At 27.0% G+C, this 23,908-nt stretch overlaps 1 protein-coding gene across 1 annotated transcript in view; it reads right to left on the bottom strand.

Moving 5' to 3' along the window:
- klu (zinc finger protein klumpfuss) overlaps nt 1–3,096 on the bottom strand; it is a 133,543-nt gene extending 130,447 nt beyond the window's left edge. Inside the window, exon 1 of the mRNA XM_075372778.1 lies at nt 2,894–3,096. The gene's annotated coding sequence lies outside the window, so the exon portion shown is untranslated. The remainder of the gene's footprint in view (nt 1–2,893) is intronic.
- Nucleotides 3,097–23,908: the final 20,812 nt, after the last annotated feature.

Raw genomic sequence — 23,908 nt, 5'->3', positions numbered from 1 at the left:
ATGAATTTTTATTGTTAATATATTTTATTAAATACCTCTTTTTTATAAAGATAATTTAATAGAATGGTCGAAAGAGATTAATTATTTTTAATATATATAAAAAAAAGTTACCGAACCTCTAATTCATAAATATATATTTTTGTCCAAAAGAGATATTTATCAATTTTCTAAAAAAAATATTATTTTAAAGTACAGGAATGTAATAATAAAACTATTAATTTTTTTTCATATAATTACGTTATATTTACGTAAAAGGAAAAAGGAAAATTTGAAATATTAAAATAAATTTCCGATATTAAAACATAAGTAATTTAAATTATTATTAAACAGTAATAAGGTTTAAAACATCGTTATATGAATATGAGTTACATTGCTATTACTGTTGTTATCAAAGGTACATAACTTTTTGTCAAGTAAAACACAAAGCTAAAAACTTAAATAAAGAACAATAAATTTAATTTACATCTTTACTTTGATTTTCTCTAAAAATTATTAAAATTTTTTCTTATAGAAAATAGAATTTTCGTTGTTAAAAATATCGAATAATTAATTAATTTCATAATCAACGTATTTTATTTGTTATATTATTCAAAACAAAAATTATAATAATTATTGGTTAATTCTATATTGTTCGATTTAATATATTATAAATTTGCAATAAATGATCTTTCAATTGAAAGGTTCTTGATTCATAGACATATTGCAATGAATTTTACTTGAAATATAGAATGTATTTTTTGTTGAAAAATTATAAAATTAATTTTATTTTTAATATATAACATTAAGCAAATTTATTGAATTATAATTCATATAATATTGTTTTTCTTGTTAACATCATAAATTACTGGATAACAATTGATTTTAATTAATTGTCATTAAAATAAAATATAACTAACATAAATCTTACGGTACATCTATGCAATCTTATTTATTATAATTAATATAATTTTTAAATACAATAAATATTTAAGTATATAACAGCGTTAATTATATTAAATTATTTTGCAACGTTACAATTAAACATTGTATTAATTGGCGTTTACTTACAAAAATACCAGTTATTATCATTGAATGAAATGGATTGGTAATCTATTTAATTATTAAAATTTATAATATTTTCACTTAAGAAGAAAAAACTTTCCTTTCTTAATGCTAAATATTCTATAAGAAGATAATTTAACTTATTTATATTTAATTACAATGAAATTAATTATAACAGAAAATAAATTTATTTAAATAACGTATCACATTTTGTAATGTTTTTTTTTTTAAAGTAAAAAGATTATGTGAAGATTATTTGTGGATATTTTAACGATATAAAATTAAATTTTGATCATTTAAATTTACAACATTTTCATTATAAATAACTTTAAAAAATATTTAACCTCTGTTTAGCAACATAATAAAATTTTATATGTCTATAAAATCATGTTATAAATAACTGATTTCAATTAATTCTACGAAAACAATTGCTTTCTATATTTTTAGTAAATTTAATCTGTAACAAATTAAAAATGAGTCTGATTTGTTTACAATTTGAAATTTATTTTTTATAAATTAAGAATTCCATTGTTCTTAATATACAATATTTATAAATTGTAAGGATTTTATTTATGAATCTCTGATAATATTTAAATATTACATCTATACGGAACTAAATTTCAGTTTTTTTTCTTAGATGTTTAGCTTTCTTATAATACAACTTTAAATTATATTTATTTACAATTTAATAAATAATATATTGTTTATGGATGTGTATGGTGTGTGTGTATGCGCATCATGTGTTTTGTTTATTGACTTTCATAACTTTTTTTTATAAAAAAAATTATTATTTTTAATAATAATATACATTATTTTTCTTTAAAATTATTATTAAAAAAGTGGTACAAAATTAATTCTATTGGTATTTGTTTTCTTTAAATTGTTTTATTAGTTGTCTATCATAATAACATAAAATTTAACAAAAGGAAAACAGCAAATTCTGTAATATCTACAAAAAATTTAATATAGAAACTTGTAAGTATATGGATGTATTAATCAAACTTACAACCACGTGTTGACTTTTTTTTATTTTACCGTATTTTATATATACATATACACGTATAAAAATAATATATATATTACTACATGGTAATAATACTTAATAATAATAACAACCATAAATACTTTATATATATATATATATATTTTTTTTTTAAGAATAATTTATATTTTAAGCTATTTAACATTTATGTTTGTTTTTTTGTTCCTAATAAACAGATTATAAATTATTAAACTAATAGTTGCATAGGCTTAAAATAAAATAAATTTGTTGAATTCACTTACGGAATTTAGTTTAAATTACCAAAAGTATCTTTCAAAAAAATGTTCCCACTCTTAGTTATTTAAGTTATTTAAAGGTAGGAACACGTCTCTCTCGCCCTCTGTGTGTGTGTGTGTGTATATATATATATGTTAGTAATAATGTTTTCATTGTATTAAGTTTTCTTTTTTTTACTTACATTCATTAACTAATATAAAAATATAATTTTATACTATTTTTATTGTCGAATAACACAATTTAAATAAATTTCAATTAAATTTGTCTTTATTACTTTTTACCTTTAATTAAGATAATTTTATGATATAAATTTACCACAATAAAAAACAGAATTCATTCTGCTTTTATTACAACAGTTGTCGTTCTTTTTACGTATTACGTATTTTACGTATTATTTTTTTATATTATTTTCTAAAATTATTTATTATTATATTGACTAGTTTCAGTTTACTATAAATAAATGTTATATATTTATGAAGAAAAAAGCTATATTAATAAATTTAAGTTATTATTTTCACCACAATTTAAACATAATAATATTTTTTTTTTTTAAATTTGAATTTATGTACTTACCGAAATAAATATAGAAAAATATTGTTCCTATGATTAAAATTCTAAGAATTTTAATTTACACAGCACAATAGTCACAGCACTGTTACATTATTAATAATATAATTAAAAAATCATGATTGATTGAAGGATGTTAATAAATACATGAGTCCGTGTGCGAGTTCACAAGTCTTTTCAAGCAATAACATACGATACAACACCACATCCCGCGGGTTCGCGAGACACTGAGGTATACCAATACATTTGTGGACCGCCTCTTACCCCTACTACAAAACTAGTTTGTTTTAGTGGGGGTAATCATTCTTACCATGTAAAGGGAAGTTTTTAATCTAAACGGGAATTTACATTTTATATCTGATTGTTATTATTACTGAAGTACAATATTATTAAATTTATTACTATTTTTTTAATTCTATATTTAAACTATTCTAAAGATTATGCAATAAATATTAAATTAATAAAAACAAATATTAAATAAATTAAACTATATTTCACATATAGCGATAAAACGTATCCAGGTATACAATCTTAACTATGCGGAAATCTTTTACAACGGTTTTCTGTCATGACTGTATCGCATTATAAAGTATAACTACTCCAGTTAACTGAAATAATAATATAAGTTGATGGTTCCCCTTTCTTATTAACATGAAATTTTAAATAAATTGAAGTTTATTTTTTATTTTTTAATAAATTATATGAAATGTATAATTTATCATAATAAATTAACATAATATATAAACTTTTAAACATTAGACCTAAATTTAAGAATAATAAAATATAGCCGTAATTCAAAGGATAAAAATATTTTAGTAATTTTTGAATCTTCTTAAAATTTCTTAGTTTTTTAGATTTTATGTCAGTGTATTATTTTTTATTCAAAAGTATGAAAGTATACAAGATAATAATTGATAGACCTTTATTTTATATAGCCTAAATATAAAAGAAATTAAATATTAAGCCTAAAAGAAAAAAAATATTAATTTTAGCGGTAGTAAATTATTAGATTAATTTAGATTACCCCCAACTGATTGTAATTCAAAAACTTCAAATTAAGATACTTCTGAGTCAAACATTTTGAAATATATAATAAACTATGCTCAAATTCCATATATATTTTTTTTAAACTTACAGTTTAGTGAAGAAATTTTTTTTAATGTTTTTAACATGTTATAAATCTTTGGAATGGAAGGTTTTTATTATTATTATTATAAGTTATTAAAAAAATCTAATATTAACAAAATTCTTCATAACACATTATCTTAATTTTTTTAAATTATTCGATATCTTTACAATATCTTACGACCACTTATAAAATAAATAAAATTTATATTACGGTTTATTTTCGTCGTAAATAAATTTTTATATATTATTTTATATTCTGTATTCCTAACGTGTGCTTTGCAATCTGTTAAACTAGTGAACAATACGCGTGATGAGGATGATATCTGTAACAATTAAATGAGGTGTAGTTATATAGAGACTTAGGCCGACCATTCTTTAGACGTGATTAATTAAATCCCAACCACCGCAGTACATCTGTATCTACTGTCTAATATTCAAATCCGTACAAAAATAACTTACTTTTAGTAGGATTTAAACCTCAGAACTATCGACTTCAAAAATCAGCTGTTGAACAGCTGTTTTACGGCGACGAGTTAATCACTAGACTAATCCGGTGGGTTTCCAATACAGAAATATTATTTTATTTTTCTGTCACCTCTTTAATATTCATAATAATATTTTTGACCTATGGTCAAAATTATAAAATAAAATATATCACAATTTTTATAAAAATTTGATGTATTTGTTTTCCGTATTGAGAACATTTGACTATGGATAACTCTATACCTATTGATTTAATTAAATACAACTATTTACTTATAAACTATTAGCCAATCTCCGTGGTGGAGTGGTAGCATCTCTGGTTTTAATCTAGAAGTTCCGGGATCGTGTCCTGGTCAAAACACCACTACTTTCCGTTATTATCATCCATTAACAGCTATTATTAGAAATTAACCCGCTGATGTTGAATAAGTAAATAAATTTAGTTTATTATATTATTAGCACATAAATAAATAATATTACCTTTAAAATATTATCTTTAACTACTTAGTTCAACATGTTGAATACTAGTAGAATATATTAATTTATTAAAAATAATTAAACTATTTTTTCTGAAATAAATTTTGAATTGATCTCGGACTTTTTTATTTATCGTAATAAATTAATTAAAACCAACTAAATTTTTAAGGTAGTTTACTGAATTGATAACCGAAAAATAAATAAACATACCAGTTTTAAATAACTACAGAAAGTTAAAAATTTATTGAAAAAAAACTTAAGTTGTTCATTTATTTGTCATTGACAAAATACTTTATACAATAAATGAGATAAAACTATCGTATGAAAATAAATATAATTATTAGTTTTAGGAAAAGGACTTTTAAAAGAATCAAAAATTTTGTTAAAAATATTCTGAAAGTATTAATATAATATATAGATAAAATAAATACTAAAATTTTTCGAATGCATACAAGAACACCTTTAAAAATATATTCTCCCTCTAACTGCATAAAAATATTCAAATAAATCTGCTTTTATAGTTATAACGAACAATAGAATTATGTTTATTCTTATTTTAACAAATAAAAATAAAATTTTAAAGACGAAAGGCCGAAAAATTATTGGTAAAAAGCTGAAGAAAATATATAAAATATTTTCCCATTAATTAATTTGGCACATCTAAATTTTTAAAGTACATTTTAATAATTGCAGGAACTAAAGAAGGAATAATAAGTTAAAAATAAATGAAAAGAAAAAAATAATAAAGAGAGAAAATGATAGTAAATAAGTGATGTAACAATTAGGAGATAAAAAGATATTAAAGAGAAAATGAGATAGAATACTTCCTGTAGTAAAGTTATTAATAGAAAGACGATACGCATTTTTTTTTTAATGTGTAAGAAGATTAGGAATATAATGAAAAAATAAAAAATAAATTTATTTTAAATGTGGTAACGGGAAAGGCTATACATGGAAAAATTATGTATGATGATGTGAAAATATCAGAGGAACTGAATATGGCATGTGTTAAATAATTGTATGTAAAAGATGTTTAGAAAGGTACCGTGTAGTAGGAAGAAATTGATGTGAGGAGGGGATATTAAGTGTCAGACCACTTGAAGGGGAGGTAACCAAGAATGAAGAGACAGAGAACAGGAAAATTGGAAAGATCCTGTAAGATATGAAGAACAAGCTCTGGGTAAATTAGATTTATACCTATACACTGTAGTCAACTAATAAAAAACAAGTTAAATTAAGACGTTTAATATTTTCTTAACAAAGAAAGTTTTCGTTATTGTCAACATTATTAATTATAACACTGAATAATATTTTTAACGTGAATATATTTCGTAAATAATAATTTTATATATATGTATACACACACATATATTATAGTCTACCACCTTTTTCTTATCATACAAGTGTCAGTTTATATATGTCAAAGTATAATAATTCACTTGTCGCCCGCGCGCTACAGCTGAAAGTTGAACGGAAACCAGTTTCAAAAATAGGCTAAATTAACAACAACAACCACAACCAACCTTCTCACAAGTCACACAGTCACAGACCACAACATATGTGTTAATCCTTTTTACTCCTAGTGTTACATAGTTTTTTTTTAATCAATTGTTAATTGACATATATATAATCGTACAAAAAAGATCTAATAAATGTATATCTATTAATACCGTTATAATACAATTAAATAGTTATAAAATTTTATATAACGCTCGCCGCATGTCCACACATATGCGCGCACACGTACATATATACAACACGCGCACATATAGGCCTACTAACATGTATATTTCATACGCAATTCAGTATTGAAAAAATATATAAAATTTTTTTTTCTTTGCAAGTAAGCAATAAAGAAATTACCTGTTCTTGGTATTAAATTAGTAATAATAGAAATTTTAAAACGAGCATATTAAATTTTTCTGGTGGGAAAATATGGAATAAATGATCTGGCGTAAAATATTGCAACTTCTTAACTAAAACTGAAAAAATATTTTTTTTTAAAGAGCTACCATTTAAATTCGTTATTTTTCCTAATAATTTTTGTATAATGTGTTACTTCCCGTAGTGTTTTTTTTTTTTTTTTTTTGGTAGGAGGGGAAGTGCGTAATTTCTTACCACAGTGGTCACTTCAGAAAAAGGTACATACGAAAGTATGTAATTTTTAATTTTTTTATTTAAAATTATTAATTGGTATTTTCTTACACATAAACACAGTAGGTTTGTTGTTTTGAAAATATGTTATCCAAATTAATAATCGTTTATCACATGGGTACCTAATAAATCAGTAAACATCATCTTCACAATACCAAGTCAAGGCATAACTCTTCCTAGTATGACCACAGTACCATCATCACACCCACTTTGTTATAAATTATCTCCTACGCTACACCTTTATCTTTAATATATATATATATTAGTTCAACCATCTATATTTTGGTCTATCAATTCTCCTTATTTATTCACCATTCTAAAAATGTCTACTTTTAAAAAAAATTAGGAATTTATTCATTAATAAAATATAATTAATCTTTTTTTTTTGTTAATAAAAATTATTGAATATTTCTCACGTTTCAAATTGCAGTTGTTACTATTATTTCTTAAATACATAAAAATAAATTTCTTTTAATAATAAATTAAAATAAATATAAAAGTGTACTGGCTATTCATGGCCACTAGCGTAAAAATATGTTTTAAAAGTCTACAGTTAGAAGGTTTATTTTATTATTTACTAGCTGCAGAGGCGATCCGTTAGCACGCCCTCAAGGCGGGTTGCCCCGGCGGGCGGTGTCTCGGAATGGGATTATAGGTGTCAAAAATTAATTACCTCTTCTTTTTTAAATATTTTTTTTTTTTGAATGATGAAAGTGTATATAACGAAAGTTAAATTAGAAATTTAACTCTAGAAATTGATATTAACGAATCGGGATTTTCCGCTAGTGATCCTAGTAGGATCACGCTAGTAGTGATCCGCTAGTAGGGTGCCTACTTTTTGGTTATAGTTCATTATTTTATGAAGAAAAACAATTACATAAATAAAAAAATATATTATTAATATTTCGCATATATAAACGATATATTGATATATAATAATATAACATGTATACACCTTTTTTTTTTACCTCCGGGACCACCGTTAGATATTACTTCAGAGGATGAGATGAATGACAATTTTTGTAGCGTGTGAAAATGCTATGCATGACTGGGATTCGAACCCAGGACCTTCGGATGAAAAATGAAGGGCCGAGAAAGTACCCATCGCGCCACGGAGGCCGGCAAGAAATATGCACCTGACCACCACGAGACGTACTAACGAATCGAGATTTTCCACTAGTGATTGGTACATTCCGGTGCTAAGCTAAGGGGGACAGACACACACACACACACACACAGACCAATATACAAATGCCCTTTACTAAAGTAGGATTTAAATGATTATAAAATTCATTCCTAAATATTTTCCTAAAATTACAAACTTCTTCCAATAGTGAGAGAATTCTTTGTTTGGTTTACAATTTAAAAAAAATTATTTTACGGTTTGATTTGGTTTTAAGAAAAATCAAATGTCTTTTTAACCCACCGGATTGATGCAGTGGTAAATTCATCGTCGTAAATCAGATGATTTCGAAGTAGAAATTCTCAGGTCCAAATCCTAATAAAGAACTAGTTTTATTGCGATTTGAATACCAGATCGTGGATACCGGTGTTCTCTGGTGGTTGGGTTTCAATTAACCCCACGTCTCAGGAGTAGTCGACCTGAGTTTCTTCAAGGCTACAAATTTACCGGTACAGTTACATTACACTGATAGGTCGCTAATGACTTTAATTGTTCATGCGACTATAAGTAAAATTAAAAACAAAAAAAAAAAATCTTCTTTTTCATAGAGTATATATCATATATCATCCTCATCTCATAGACCGGGAAGAGGGATTGCATATTGTTAACTAGTTGAACAGATTGCAACGTACACATTAGGAATAATATAATCATATAATATTCAAATTACTTAAATAGATTTTCTCTGAATTAAATTCTCTACAAATTTGATTCGCTTACTGGTAATTTAACGATATGTACGTCAAATCTAAAAAAATATTTTTTCCAATTCCAATATTTTATAATTTTTCTTTAAAAAATTACTTTTAATATAAAAACAAATGAAACCATCAAAATTTTCCGTTAATTTAGTTTTAGTTTCAAGAATTTCAGTATGTCTTAATTTTTCCCTTAGAGTAGGAATTACGGTGAAATTTTTCACTGGCTATAACTCGAAAACAAATCATTTCTGTTCCCATATTTTTTAAGAAATGTTTTTCTTTATTTTTACTAGTAGAGTATGTCCTGAAATTTTTTATAGTTATTTGTGAACCACTCTGTATATAGCTATTTTTATGTAGTGTGATTATTTATTAATGATTAGATGTTACATCGATTCAATATTTGAACTTATATACAATTTTTTGCGAATATTTTCCAAGCTCAGAAGCTTGGAAAATATTCTATACGAAAAATGGTAAAATTTGTTTATTTTTTAAAATGTAAAACCACGTTTCTGATTGTTTTTAAAGAAATTATTAGAACATACAGTTTTTAATAAAATAACATAGAAAATATAAAAGATCAGGCTTCATTTTATTATGAAACACTAATGTCTATAACTGTTTCTCATAAAATGAAAATAGCTTAAATTAACGTGTGTGTGTTTTTTTTTCATCTAGATTTAAGATTTTATTTTATGAAATACGGTGATTACTTTTATAGAACAGCATAAATTTGTATAAAAATTGATCGTTTGATTAATTTAATGGAAAAAATGTGTTAATGAATTAAATTTGCTTTAGGTAATTTTTTAAAACACTTTAAAAGGGAGTGTAGGGTACAGTAAGTTAAAAGAAAGTAAACATAGATTCATGTATTTATTTTTAACTAGGCCAACAGTAAATAGCCCTAACTGAAATTTATTAAAAGAAATGCAGTGATGATAAAGCTTATTTATTTTTAATGTACATACACATTACAAATCTTTCAGGCGTGTATTTGGATGAATATTAATTATTTAAAAGAATGTGATAAAGAAATAATTATTTTATAATATACGTTTTCTTCTGTTTAATATGTTAATAACTATTTGGTAATGTAAACGTTACAATATGAACGGAATTGGCCTCTTTACTCTACCACTCTTGGTTTGAGACACTTCTTTAATGCTTTCTAAGCTTTTTAAAGTAATTAATCGATTGATTAAACGTTTGATCTGGTAAAAATATAAATGAACATATATAGAGCATGTACTCGTACATTAAATCATTATGCAATGAATGATATTTTTACTGTCATAATAAAAGAGGACTTCCCGAATGAAGGTCAACCGCTAGATATATTAGTTAAGTTTTGGATTGATCTTCTTTTAAAAATTTATTCATAGGTTCCTATTTATAACGAAAGAGTAGTTGGAGTGCTTATCACATAACACATCTGTATGAATATTATAACTTTGTGAATACAGCACGCAGTAATTACATGTACCAATTAAATAATATATTTGTTTGATATGATATAAATAAGAAACATTAATAAAAAACATTTTTTTTTTGTAGAGTAAAATTTATTTCCTCCTACCCCTCTCATAAATTTTGATAGTTATTCTCATTCTATGATGATTTGTAAAAAATAAAATATAAAGAATATAAAACTGATAGGTTAAAATTGTAATTAATAACTTTTCTTATAATAGTAAAAATTATTATATTTCTTAGAATAGAAATTTTGACTTTCATTAATACTGTTTTTTTATTTTTTATTTTTTATTTTATAGGCTTAGATAAAAAAGAAAATTAAAATTTTCAATAAGTCTGATCCGCTTAAATTATAGTACTCCCCCTACCATCCTACTTCATATAAATTAAAAGGAAATGATCCTTCATCATAAAATACAGACGTTACCATACCAAATTTCATAGTTGTACTTTAAATCTTGTCTTGGGATCTTACATTCATTCAGAGCTTTGTAAGTAATATTTTAGTATTACTAATATTAAAGTATTGAAAAATACAAATATCCGGGTGAAAAGTCATATTTCTTCTGTTATTAATAATGTTATATAGCATAACCAGAAAGATAAAAGTATAAATAAATTGTCAGTAGCTTGTTTATTTTATAAATTTTACATTAATCACTTTATTAAAAATACGTAAGAAATGGAAACAGTAATTATTTTGTAAAGTATGTATCACTCACAAAAAAAAAATATAGATAATTCCATTTTTTAAATAAGATATTCGAATAATATTCACGTAAAGGTTATTAACATATATATATTTAAATATAATACGTAACTTATATTAAAAAGTAATAAATATTTCAAATAACCTATAATAATAAATTTAAATTTCAATTTACCAAAATAAATAATGAATCTATATTTTTATTAAAGATACCTCTTGAAAAAAAAGAAAATATATTCAAAAGAGGAATAAAAAAAATAGTTATGTTTCATTAAAAGAAAAATGATTAAGCAAAGGTTTGAATCATTTAAAACGAATTTGTAATGCATTCAACGTAGAATATCATATAAACTAGATTAACCTACCAAGACCAGTTTCTTTCGATATAACAATCCAATCTACACTATAAATCAAACAGATCTTAATTTTGTTTAGCTAACGAAAATGATTAGGTCTACAGAAAAAAAAATAAAAAAATTATATATAATAAAAAATAACAATAATGATATACATACACGTTTTTGATTTCATAGGGACGTCTGCAACTAATTAAATTTTGAATTAACTACAGGGGATTATACATATTATTTTTATTTGTTTATAAACTTCTACTTTTGTCATGTGATATTTTTTACATTTTATATGCATCTATAAGTATAAATATGAAGCATTTTTGAATATATATATAATACTATAATGATTTGATCATTTTGATGATGGGTAATGGAGAGAGTTTTCAGAATGCAACGTTTAAGGGTTTACTTAGAGTAGTGAAGTTTAGATGAACAATTCCTACTTGTTTTTTTTTTTTTCATAACAAAAAGGTCATTTCAATTATAATTTTCTTATATCCTGCACCGAAGCGTGAGATCAAAGATCACATATAGAAAGAACAGGCAATTACTAGCCCAAAAATCAAAATAAATCGTTTTACTTTTGATTTTTAAAGCATATAAATGTTCACTTTTAAGGTTATTTAAAGTGAAGATATGTCACTTTCATAAGTTAGTTTATTCAATCCCAATTTTTTTTTTCAAAATTCAGAAAAATGATGTAACTAATGACACCTCTTTTTTCATTTTCTCTCTTTCTGCATTATGTGTTGTTTTTTTTTTTCAAATAGAAAACAAAGATATATACACCATTTAAATAATTTATCTGTATGTATATAATTATTTTAAATTTAAATTAAAAAATTATTATCAATTAATTTTTTTTAATAATTTTATTAATAAAAAATATAATAAATAATATTTAAAATAAAATATATTCTGTAGATAGGGATGAATATACAATTAAAAATAGGTGTTAAGAGCAAATTTATATATGAGTTCTCTAAGTAATCTTACACGAAATAACTATACTTCTTGGCTTTTGTAAATCTTTAAAAAGTAATTTTAATATATATAGAATGTATGTAGAAAATTAGGATTAAAATATACAGATGCAAAATTTTTATAAATTTTATCAAATTATCAATATTAAATTAAAAAATTAGGAAAAACATTCCACATTAAAGAAAAGAATAAGTAGAACATACTCTAATTTTAATTTGTTTATTCAGTAACCAATAAAGAAATTAAAAAAGAGATTTGAGAACAAAATAATAATAGAGGATGAAACATAAAAACGACATTACATTTGTTGGCGTTATGTTAGTTTTTTTCTTAAACTGGGAATTTGTTAGAAATCATAATGAATAGCGTAGATTAAATACTAGAGAAGAGATTAAATTTTAAAGTAAACAGAAATGAACATGAAAGAATAGAGATTAGAATGTAGGCTTTCACGTTATGGTATTGTAGGAAAATATTGAACATTAAGTTGATTAACTGGGTATGAAGAAAAATTTTATAATTAACGGGTAAATAGAGAAATCTGTTGAAAATCTTGTAAAAAACGGACAAGGCTAGTAGGCCCATATTAAATTATACAGGATCTGTGGTTCTAGAAGAAAGTGATAAAAAGGAAAAATTATAACGGGGTAGCAAAATTACGGATTAGAAATTAGGATGATAAATAGAGAATGGAAGATTTATAAGGTATATTAAAGATATGTGAATACTACCAAAGAGAAATGAATTGAAAAGTGCACCAAACCAATCAATCGATTAATGAAACATAAAAAGGATTGAATAATCAAGCAAAAAAAGTATTGCAGATAAACAATTGAATTTATTTTTAATTCAGCTACATATAAAAATTATTTTAAATTTTTCTCAAAAAAAAAAAGTGTAAATCATGGAAATACTAATAAATTTCACAAAAATATTTAAAATATTAAAAACATGAAACTGTATCAGTAGATAATAAAATAATATTGCGTATCTTATTACTTGTAACCACATGATTAAATATTCCTGACAATATACTTTAGTTGTTTTATTGAATACAAGAATGGGATTAATGAGTTTCTTCAGTAGCTGCCGACGAAAGTGGAGTACCTACCATATTAGGCTTATGCAAGGTAAAATCCTTTGTATGATAGTAGTTGTGGTGTAAAGAATAATAATCAATCATAAATAATACACATTACAGTACATTAAGAATTTTTTTTAAGTATAATTCTGTTAGAATTACACTTTCTACATTATACGTAATATTATATAATTTTTTTTTTACATTTATTTCTCTTTTTATATTAATAATTTATATTTTCAATACATATAAGCTTTATAGTATAAAAGTTATCATTATTTAAACAACTTTTTAAATAGATGATATTTATACAGATTCTTTAACTTTTACTCTCACAAGATTTAAACACACACACACAAACACACTATCAAACTATAAATTGCTGAAACAAATTTAATTCCATTAAATTGCAATCTTTATTGACATTTAAGAGTGAAATCATCGTGTAATATAACTAAAAAAGTAGGTAATGGCAGAGTATCAAGATTTTAATACGTTTGATGGAGAACGGGCAGTTAAAATAGATTAATTTGTGTAGGAATTATACACTGAGAATAAATGAAGATGTTAAAATTTATTACTGATATTGTTATTACGGCTTACACTAGAAGTTAGCTAGAACATGTAACGAACTGCTATGAATTTATTACTTGGAGTAAAATATTAATTGAAAACTAATAAGATCAAAAACTGAGGTAGTAAAATGGAAATTAATAAAATATTCAGAGAAATTAAATAATTTATTCTATAAATTAAGCCATTTCGTTCCTTCATAGGAGGCTATATTTATAATATAAGGAACATGGTGTAAGGAAAGTTGTAGAATTTCGTTATTGAGGTAATTTACATATAATGAACAACAAGAAGAAATCAAATAAATAAGGAATGCAACAAACAACGAAAGATTTCATGTAATATAAAAATATAATAGTATAAAATATTGATTTAAAAATTACTAAGCAATTTTTTATAAATATTTGTAGGAAGAGTTTCGTTCTTTACAAGGAAAATAAATAAACGAAAAAGGAAAATAAAGAAAACTTAAAATTAGGTATTGAAAATTTATTTGGATGATAAAGTTGGAATGTAGTGGTTTAAATACAAATATAAATATGTAAAGGATAACATTTTAGAGGAAGACAAGTATTAAAAGATATAAAACAAATAAATTATGTTGGATGCAATAATTTAGCTTATGCTAAAAGAATTGTACATTACAAAAAGTATTAAATAATACCATGGAACCATTTAAATAACTTAAACCCTTGTAAAGAAAAAAAAAACTCCTGATAAGTGGAGGAAACGGTTAGAATATTTAATCGTTAATTTCAACTAACCAGTTTGAATACCAATTAGAAAAAGAATCAAATATTCAAGAATTAAGTACAAATTTCGGTCAAAAGATTAATTCTGCTGGTTTATTTTTAAAATTATGTACAAAATGATTCAGGAATAAAAGGAAAAAAAAATTAAATTTTATTATTAAAAACAAAACTTAATTGAAATATGTTATGAAAATGTTTAAATTAATAACAGCTGTTTTAATACAGTTAATTTAGACTACTGAAAAACGAAAATTGTTTAATTTACTAAAAAACAAAATAATAGTCACTGTAATTTATTCTGTATTAATTTACAATGAATGTTCGAAAATTCTACCATTGACATCGGCGCACTTTTCAACTCGTTTCCTTACATTTTTTGTCGCTAAACTAATGATACCATCGTGTTCCTTGATGAGGGCAGCAGCATTAGACATGTGAGCGATCAGTTAATCACATGTGTCTACTTTTTGCTTTATGTCTCGTATTTCATCCATCCCCATAAACAGTTAATTTAAGAAAGTAAGGTCCCGGTGATCTAGGTGGCCAGTTTAGAATACTAGATCGTGGATACCGGTGTTCTTTGGTGGTTGGGTTTCAATTAGCCACACATCTCAAGAATGGTCGAACTGAGACTGTACAAGACTACACTTCATTTACACTCATACATATCATCCTCATTCATACTCTGAAGTATTATCTGAACGGTAATTACCAGAGGCTAAACAGGAAAAAGAAAGAAAGGTGGCCAATTTAACGCCCTGTACATTCAATTCATTTACCAGTAAATTTTTCATCTAAGAATTATCATTCTTCATTTGTGAAATATGTTTTTTTTTTGTTTTTTTCTGGGCGAAAAACGCTTCGGAGTTATCATCTCCCGAACACGATGTATGTGTTTTAAAAACTAAATTTAAAAAAATTCACAATTATAAATTTAAAAAAAAGCCCGGAAACAAAACATGAAATATAAATATAAAAACAATAGAATAAAAAAATTAAAACTTAAAGTAGAAATTTAAAAACAAAATCAAAACAAACAAAAATACTAAAAATTAAGACAAAACAAAAAACTTAAACTAAATGTTAAAACAAAAAACATACAACTACTCCAAAAAACATAGAAAAACAGTATTAAAAAGTATGTAAAATATTAGCACCTCGGAGAAATAAAAACACCTAGTCTAAAACTTTTTTATTATTGCCTAGGATTTAACGAAAATTCCTGGGCAATTTAAGTTTACGACGCTAGGCAACATAACGCATGCATTCCACAAGAATGAGGCGCACAGTCAAGCGGCAGTTGCATCGCATGCATACTGGTGCGTTTATTGCTGACGTCAAATACCCGTGAGTAGCTCTGAATGTCCTATCCGAAATCGGCAGAGGATCACTTCCCCACGATGAATTTTCCTGTACGAGAATCCCCATGGCAACATAGGGCCTTTAACGTGCCGTAGTATGTTATCTACCGAAGCCGTCCAGTCATATTGCCACTTTGCGCGAAGAGTGAGTTTCAAGAGTGAAATGTGTTGATGCTCCATCAAGTTGATAGTGCATTTCAATTGGTTTTATCAGTTAGAAATTTTGAAGGACTATAAGAAATTCATTGTTTAAAAATTCCAGATAATTTTTCCTCTTGAGTCATTGGTTTAGTTTTAAAGGGCTTATTAATTACAGCTGTTTTTAATTTTTATAGATTTTTAACATTTCTGTGTAAAGTTTCTTTCTGTTCTGTTTTTAATAATAAAAGGTTTTGTTTTTATTTTAATAGACTTTATTACCATCGATTTTCTCAGAACTAGATTTTCTACAAGTTTTGATAAAAAAATTAACAGATTTATTAGTTGTTTTACAAATTTATTATGCTTCAAGCCTAAAAATAAGCGTTTTTCGTCAACGAATTTTTCAGTTTTAAATATATTGTATAATTTTTTATTTGCAAAGTAAAAAGAAAGGGCAAATAATAAAACAATGAGTAAATTTAAAAATACAAAAGAGTATGATAAAGAAAGAATAATTTAAATTGTTTCTGATTGATAGCGTACTTTCAAAACGTTATGACTTCATATACATCAGTTAAACTGGTAAGAGCACTGGTCTGAACATGCTCATTTGTTAGTAATCGCATGCATACCACTCCGGATCCACAGTCCTAAGTATAGTGCGGACGCTGAAAATAAAAGCTTGCTTACACGAGCCAGACAGTCGCTATGCAGGGCATCACTTTGCAAAAATCGAATATTTTGTAATACAGTGTGTAACTATTTTCATAAATAGCAAAAATTCTTTCCACAATTAAAATTTTAGTATCATTTTCTTTAATTTCAGACAATAATTCCTTTAAAAATACTTAGCGTACTTATAAATATTTCTCACTGTATAAGTATAAAACCGAATAGCTCATACTTGTATTAATATATTATTATTACTCTCCCTCCATCAAATGATTGATAAAATAAATGACCACTTTATACGAATAAAAGTTATCAAAATATTTCATTTGATTTACATTTATATGTACTTGTTGCAATGGGTATTAGTTTTTCGAGATTTTTTATAGCAATAAACATGATCATTAAATAATAGGCCTTTACCCTACAAATTATAATAATCTGTTAATCGCGTAATTTTACATGTATTAATAGAATGGCTAAGTAATTCGTTTTGCATTATTGACTAATATTCAATATTAATGTTCAATTTTCATTTCCAGTAAACTGAATTAGTTCAATTCATAGTGCTTGTCCCGTACGAATGATATAGTTTTTTTCCTTTTGTAATGTGTGGCGTGTTAGTTAATTTTTTTATGTATTAATGAATTCGTATGTTTTTTGTGTTTATATTAGTGATTTTTTTTTTTTTTGCAAAGGCAGAATTTAAATCCGTAGTTAAAGAATAAAGAGCACCGTAATCATGCTCGTAAAATAATATATACGTTTTCATGAAGAAAGAAGATAAAAAGCTTGAAAAATTAGAAGACGACAAATATTTAATATGCCTTCAAAAATTTCAAGTGGATGTTAATAATATTAGAACAGTCAACAATGAAAACAATCGTACAAAAAAAAGAATTTGAAAATTCTAAATAATAAAAAATTTAAATATTGCACACAAAAAAATTGTACAACAATAATTGTACATCTAATTTAGTGTAATTACGGATACAATATACATACATTCAAGACTAGTTAAGATTTTTTTTTAGTTTAAAAATATACCTAAATTAAAATTCTTGGTTTTGAAATCTTCATTTATTGATTTATTAATACTAATTATGTAATAATTAATTACCATTATTAATTCATTAATGCCTCCGTGGCGCGAGTGGTAGCGTCTCGGCCTTTCATCCGGAGGTCCTGGGTTCAAATCCAGGTCAGGCATGGCATTTTTCATACGCTACATTTCCATATCCCATATACAAGCTTCAAGGTTATGAGGCGATATCAGTCAAGCAAAACAAACAAACAAATCATGAAAACCGTAATAAATTAAACGCGCATAAATAAAAATACGATTATTATTGTTGTCCATTAGATGGGGTTAAATGTTTTCAGGTTCGATAGTAATCCAGTCATCTGTATCTTCTCCAACGCAAGCTTTTATTATCATACACAAAAATTTCTATTTAGATACAAGTAAAACTTAACTTTGTGTAAATTCGTAAGCTGTAATAATAATAAAGAAATTATTATTTCGTATTTGCAAATTTATTTATTCTATACTTAATAACACTAGAAGTTATTCACTGATTGGTGTGTAACAATATTTCAAAATAAATGAATGTTTACCAACTACATAAAGACGAATCAATCATATATGTATTACTCACAAACACTTTTTACATGAAGAATAATAAAGCTCTAAATTTGTAAATAACCCATTTTTATAATCAAATTAACATAGTTTTATCTCGTTAGATGTTATTGGTATCTTTGTTTTCGTTTAGTTATCAATACATTAACCTTAACTATGTAAAACCTCTGATAAAATAATAAAAATATGTCTATATGTAGTTTCTATTTTAAAACTGCTATTTCAAAACACTAGTTATTACTGCAAGATAGTTTATCAATTACAATTCCTAATAAAGGAATACGGATTTGAATACTAGATTGTGGATTTACTTTTATACGGATTTGAATACTAGATCGTGGATACTATTGTTATTTGGTGATTGGGTTTCAGTAAACCACACATCTCAGGAACGGTCGAACTGAGACTGTACAAGACTACACTTTATTTACACTCAAACGTATCATCCTCATTCATTCTCTGAAGTAATACCTGAATTATAATTCCCGGAGGCTAAACAGGATAAAAAGAGTTTAATCAAATAACGGGTATTTTGTATATTCACTTTATTAGAACAACTTCTATATTTAGTAACCGAGTTGTGTATTAATTTTTGTCTTTATAAATTGCAGTCAGCGATTTTTTGTAATATTATGTCGTAAGTCTATAATTATGATTTCTAGGAAAACACATTGAAATTTTTGATACAATCTCAGCTGTTCTTAGTACCGTGTGTAGTGTGTAAAATAGTCCCACAAACAACTTACTACTTTTGAATTTTACTGTATTGTTATCTCAGCTACTATTACGAAAATAGTGTCGCAAGTAATTTTCTACTTTATTTTTCAATCATTACAGCAATCAGATATTACGGCAATAAAATAGTGAATTAATTCATCTTTATTTCAAAGTAGAATTACGAATTTATTTTTATAGGAAAGAGAACAGATTTCTTAATCATTTGGTATAAAAAGCTCACAACAAATTTGTAATACCTTCCTGGCATTGGTTACTTATTCTTATATAGTAGAAAACTAATGATACATGATTAAAATTATCTAAGATATATTTTTTTTTGAGGAGGATAATTTATGATGAAGTTTTATTGAAAATTATCATTATATGTTTAAAAAAATTATATAGAGCAAAAAAAAAGATATTTTTTTGTGCTCCCTATCTCCATAAATCACCTTACAAGAAAGTTTTCTGACTTTTCTACGCTACTGTGTTAAATGGAAGAGATAAAATACTATTTCACTAAAAAATGTACAACCAATAAAAGTTGCCTAAGATTTTTTGTTGTGGGTGGGGGATGAATTATGATGAAATTTTATTGAATATTATTATTAAAATTATAAATAACTCTAAAGGTTTAAAAAAAAAAGTTTGATCGGCTTTCCCCACCGCAAATACTCCCCCCAAAATATTTTTATTTTTTCCACTACTACTATGCCTAGGAAGAAATAAAAAAAAAGTTAAAAAATATGTAATAAAACGATATTTAGGAAAGGGGAAAACTTGATGCAAAACTGTTTTAAAAATGGTAAGATAAATATACACATTTATCTGAGGTTAATACAAACTGGGATTGTGAAAAGTTTTAGAATAATGACCCCAAAATTGTAGCTACAAATTTTCTCATATACACTAGTCTCTATACAGAATTTCATCAAAATCGGTTTATCCGTTCAAAAATTATTAAAGTTTACACACGCCAATGCACGTATGAACATTACCCCCACAACCTTTTGTTTTATGGGGCCCTTTGGTCATGAAGAATCGAAAAATTAAAAAAGAATTCATTCATACCCAATTTTTTGACTAATTACCAAGCTTAACTTCTTGTAGCATAGTACTAGCTAGAGCTATGATCCAGGAAAATGAAAATCTCAATTTTAGAAAATCTGACTTGCAACATTACTTTACTGGGAATGCGAATAATAAAACGTGTTAAATTCTTTTTTTTTTTTTTTTTTTTTTTTTTTTAACTGAATTTTTACGGGCATCGACTGCTAAGGTCATTAGCCCTCGTCACATCTTTAAAAGAAATTATTATCTCCATCAGGATCGTCATATGTAAGGGTTTAAAGGGCCCTTACATTTTATTTAAAAACACAAACTTCACAATAAACATTAAAACATGAAAGACAAGGACAATCACGAACACTTACGGGGTGTAAAGGGCCCCAATATTAAAATTTGAGATAGGTTCTCAAAAGACCATGAAATTAAAATTAAAATTATCAATACCATATCTTTCTTTCTTTCTTCTACGAAGTCTCATTTATAGTTTGTTTAAGCACCCTCGGGGCGACCAGAACCGCCGTTGAGCAGTTTATCAGTCGTGCCAGGGTGCCGTGGCAGTTGAATCCTTCTTATATCAGGCCATAGGCATGCACGGCGTACACCCATAGCCTCGCGCCCTCAATACACCCTTGAGGGTTCCCCATGCCATCATCGGACACACCCCGACTCACTGCTCTTGAATGCAGGTGAGCCAAAATGGCCGAGGCAAGAGGGCTACCTCCCGTCACTGTACGTGCCACGCTTCGAGACTCCCTTATATGTATATATAAAACTACCGCTTAGAGTATCTTTTACCACAACTTTAAACTTCCATTTTATAGACTTTTAAGAAGTCCACTGGCGTGTAAATATGCAACTATATTTTCTTCATTTCCATTATCCAGATCAGCACTAATATTATTTGTAAGGCGGAACCTCTTTCTGAGGTCCTCATATATGGTACACTCTTCTATTAGATGCTTGATTGTCAGTGTTTTATTACAAACACCGCACATTGGATTCACTTCGCCGGTTAACAAATATAAATTTGTTAATCGCGTGTGACCGATTCTAAGTCTGGTCACCGCTACTTGTTCACGGCGAGTCAACTTAAAGTCGCTTTTCCATTTATAAGGAGAAGTTTTAACCGAGTTTAATTTTGTATTTAAACTCCTCCATTCAGCGATCCACTTGTTTCTTACTATGTTGGTTAGACGGTTTTTAACATCTGCCACTCTTACAGGAAATGCATCCAAGTCATCGCAGACTGTTGCCTTTCTGGCAGCTTCGTCTGCGATTTCATTACCTATAATACCAGCATGCCCTGGAGTCCATACAAATACGCATCGCTGTCCTCGTTGTTTTAGTAGGTATAAAATGGACAGGATGTTTGCAATTAGGACATCCTTAATGTTCTTGTTCCGAATTGCGACGAGTGCACTTAATGAATCAGAACATATTAGCACTCTCTCTTTGCAATAGTGTTCAGTGTAGCGAAGAGCTTGCTGAATTGCAGTGAGTTCTGCCGTGTAGACACTGGCCACATCTGGCAGTCTCCAAGAGTGGGCTTCTTCATTTACATATATCGAGCATCCAACACCATGTTCGGTTTTAGAACCGTCAGTATAAATTCTAATATGTTCTTCGTAACTACTGACGGTTGCTAAAAATTCCTGTTGGATGATCACTGCTGGTTTCTTTTTTATTTCTCCTTGAGAGAGATCCAAACTTGTATTTACCGCTGGCAAGAGCCATGGCGGTATTTCTCTAGTAGAAATTGCTAGTGTCTCTGGTACAGCAATTTCATATTTTCTTCTTAATTCGTGGTACCTAATTCCGGTTGGTCTGGAATAGGTAGCACGATGTTCATATACTGCAGCCATAGGATGATTCGTAAACAATTTATTATTTATATGAGCAGGGAAAGCCCATATTTTTCTGCATATCTTAACAAAAGGATCTCTCTTCTATAATGTAGTGGCATTATTCCGGCTTCAGACATCAGACTAACCGCTGGACTTGTGCGGAAAGCGCCTGTTGCATATCTTATTCCGCTATTATGAACTACATCTAACCTTCTTAAGTGCGACTTTCTAGCGGATGAATATACGATACATCCGTAGTCTAGTTTAGATTGAACCAATGCTTTATACAATCTCAATAATGTCTCTTTGTCTGAGCCCCAATTTAAATTCGATAAACATTTTATAATGTTTAGGGCTCTTTTGCATCTATCACTCAAGTCCTGTATATGTAATCCCCATGTAAGGGATTTATCCAATACTAATCCTAAATATCTTACGCTATCTTTATATTGTATTGGATTATCGTCAATTGTCAACGCAGGACTTTGATGAGGAATTGTCTTCCTACAAAAGTGTACACAGCACGTTTTCTCTGGTGAGAATTGGAATCCGTTATTCCTTGCAACTTCATTTAGAGCATTGATCGCTCGTTGCAATTTGTACCTCACCATAGCAGTCTTGTTGCTGGCATACACAATTGCCAGATCATCAACATAGACGCTTTTGCTGATTTCTACTGGAATGGCTAGTATCAATTTATTAATGGCAGTGGTAAACAAGGTACCGCTCAACGGCGAACCCTGCGGTATGCCATTTTCCAAGATTCTTTCACATGAATATTCATTGTTGACGCGTACTTGGAAGGTACGGTCATTCATGTAGTTGCTGAGCAGTATAGGTAGATTGCCACGAATGCCCCATTCATGTATCTGGAGCATTATACCATGACGCCAGGTCATATCGAAAGCCTTCTGAAGATCAAAGAAGACTCCGACACAATGTTTCCTTTTAATGAAGCTGTTATATATAATGTCCTCTAAGCTGGTCATTTGATCAGTGGCAGAATGGTATTGCCGAAAACCTGCTTGATACGGTGATATCAGGTTTTCTTTTTCCAAAACCCAGACGAGTCGATTATTAATCATTTTTTCCATTATTTTTCCCATAGCACACGTCAAAGAAATAGGACGATAGCTATTGGGGTCTGTTAAATTTTTATTTTTCTTTGGTACTGGAACAACATGAGCTTTTTTCCACTGCTGCGGGTACGTTCCATCCCGCCATATTTTATTATAAAGTTCTAATAATTTGCATTTTGCAGTGGTATTCAGCTGCCTGATCATATTATAATGGATTTCATCCGGACCAGCAGCTGTGTTACCTGCTTTTTCCAACGCTTTCGCGAATTCTTCCATTTTAAATGGTACATTATATGAGTAATTATACTCAGTTCTAAAACTTAGTAGACCTTCGAGTTCTTCTTTTTTGGTTCGAAAACCTTCCTCGTAGTTGGCCGTTCTGCTGGCCTTTTCGAAGTGATTGGATAACAGCTCTGCAATTTCATATGGAGTGTCTTTTATTT

Source organism: Lycorma delicatula, chromosome 8, assembly GCF_047948215.1.
Source record: "Lycorma delicatula isolate Av1 chromosome 8, ASM4794821v1, whole genome shotgun sequence".
Taxonomy (NCBI): Eukaryota; Metazoa; Arthropoda; class Insecta; order Hemiptera; family Fulgoridae; genus Lycorma; species Lycorma delicatula.
The sequence above is the reverse complement of the archived record's forward strand: the minus strand, read 5'-3'. Positions and strand labels throughout refer to the sequence as shown.